The 2410-nt window shown below is 40.8% G+C and overlaps 1 non-coding gene across 1 annotated transcript; it reads left to right on the forward strand.

Annotated features, from left to right (window-relative positions):
- Window positions 1-1059: 1059 nt before the first annotated feature.
- Window positions 1060-1131, forward strand: TRNAW-CCA (transfer RNA tryptophan (anticodon CCA)). The gene has a single exon. It is a non-coding gene; the product is annotated as a tRNA-Trp (tRNA).
- The last annotated feature ends 1279 nt before the right edge of the window (window positions 1132-2410 follow it).

Consider the following 2410-nt stretch of genomic DNA (forward strand, 5'->3'; position numbering starts at 1 on the left):
GCAGAAGGGGACAAGGAAGCTGGTGATAGGGAATCCAAGGTTGAGTAAGGACATTGTTGATGTGTTGTGAGATTGTTAACCATTGTCATAGGGCAACATTTGTAGTAACTGTTAAATGAGAAACTATTTTGTTCCGTAAGCCTTCATTTTAAATGAGAATAACAGCACAATTGGAAGAGCGTAGTCAATGTCACTGAACTGTGCATGTAGAAATTTTTGAAATGGGTATCTTTGGCTATGTGTATTTTCACCAAAAATAAAAGAGGTTGAGAAGTTAGAGGGTTGATATGTTGTGGGGTTGTTAACCAATATCATAAAATAACGTGTGCTTCTGTTTCATGAGAAACTATTTGTACTGTAATCCTTCACCTAAAGTACAATTAAAAAAAAAAAAAAAAAACGAATGAAAAAGCCCGTTAACACAGGACTAGGAGTGAATGATAAAAGCTCAGTAAATGCTAGCGGTTTGTGTGGGGTTCCTGTTGTAAACGGAATGGCACGTGTACGCAACAGAGACCGCAAGGCCCACGGATTCTGGCCGAGGAAGTGAGGGTTTTGGCAAGAGATGCCTACCGCACTAGACTTGCGGACAAGCAGCTTTTCACAAAGATAAAGATGATGCCGGTGCGCGGATAGGGCGGGGGAAAGTAGAAGACCGCGAGACCGGGCCCCGCAAGGCTGGGAGTTTGATACGGAAGAGGGAGGCGTCTAGTGAATTTATAGGAAAAGTAATACTGCAAACATTGTAGCCGTTTTTATTCCTGTTTCACTGAGGCTTTAAATCCAATATGTAGTCGATGTTTCTCAATTAGAAAAATTTCGACTAGTGGAAAGATTGAACGTTTTATCCTGTGGTTTTCCCACAAGGAGTATTTGGGGTTAATATTTAATCTGGTCAATCCCTTATTTTTTTTCCTCAAGGAAGCACTAGCAAAACTGTGATCGGTGGAGAGAAAAATGATCAAAGTTAATGATAAAGAAATAAATATTTTGGATCTGGAGGAAGAGGAAGGGGATGATTCAAGATCCTAGTTTAGAAAGTGTAAAAGCTCCCCTTGTGACCTCGTGGCGCAAAGGTAGCGCGTCTGACTCCAGATCAGAAGGTTGCGTGTTCAAATCACGTCGGGGTCAAGGGGGTTGAGTTTTGGAGAAAGATACAAAAATCAGTTTGACAGTCTACTTTCCTTTGAGGCATAGTTGACTGAAGATGATCTCCCATGTGAGATCTGTTAGGGCTGTCCGTCCGGAGACTGAGTCCAGAGGAAGAGAACAGATGATCTACCTTTTTAGAGTTTCAGTGGGATGTGATTATATCTCCTCTTTTGCCTTTGGCTTGCTGTTGGGATTCTAAGATGCGGGACAAAATCCCTACGTGGGCCGTGCATGTTGCCACCTTACTTAAAAAGATATTTAAGTCTCCCCTTTGGCATCAGGGACCACAAAGTCTCCTGGTTCCCTTCTTTCTTTTCTTACCACTTCTGTAGTCCTTAGCTACCCAGGATCCTCCCCTCTACCTAAACGTTGATGATCCTCAGGCTCCTCCTGGGCCCTGTTTGCTTCCTGACTCTTCCTTTTCTTATAGGCCTCCAAGATTTAGAGCATTCTTCTCATCAGGCCCACAGTTTCATCCCCAGCCCCAATGAGCCAAGAACCTGGAGCCGTCCTGGACTACACTTTCTCTTCTTCACTTCTCAATCTGAGCAGCAAGTTATGCTGAGTTTCACCTCCTAGTATGTTACATGCCATCTGTCTACTTCTCTTCATTACCACAGTGATCTCTTTCCACCAATTATTTCTTGCCAGAGATATTGGCATGAACCCCTTAACTCCTCTCTCCAAATCTCCTTTGCTCAGTTAAGTCAGTGTCCTTTTTATGCTTGTTTTTAATGCATGCCTTATCCTGATGTTCTCTTGCTTAAAAAAAAAAAAAAAAAAAAATTAACTGTGCTGATTTACCCTCTAACACAAGGCCCTTCTTTCAGTTCCTCAATGCACTCAATACATTATTCTCCTTCCCACCACAGGGCCTTTGCCCCTGCCATTTCCTCTGTAAGGAATGTTCTGTATGCTTTGCTGCACGATTCAGACAGTCATCTTTTAATGGTAACCAAAATAAAACACTAACATGGGAATATTGGTAAAAGAAATGTATTATTTATTATAGAGTAAAATATTATGCAGCCATTAAAATGATATAAAAAATAGCTAATGATACAGAAAAATGTTTAAGACATTTGAAGCAGACAAAAGATGCATTCAGCAACTATATACTGGTGCTGTATTAGCTAGTCAGATTATACAGACATATGATTCATATGGCTAACTAGCTAATGACAACATCACAATACTAATAGTGGTTATCCCTGAGTATGGGATTAGGCACTAATTTAATTTGTTTCTTTTTTGCTGC

The sequence above is a fragment of the Trichechus manatus genome, unplaced genomic scaffold, assembly GCF_000243295.1.
Source record: "Trichechus manatus latirostris isolate Lorelei unplaced genomic scaffold, TriManLat1.0 scaffold00180, whole genome shotgun sequence".
NCBI lineage: Eukaryota > Metazoa > Chordata > Mammalia > Sirenia > Trichechidae > Trichechus > Trichechus manatus.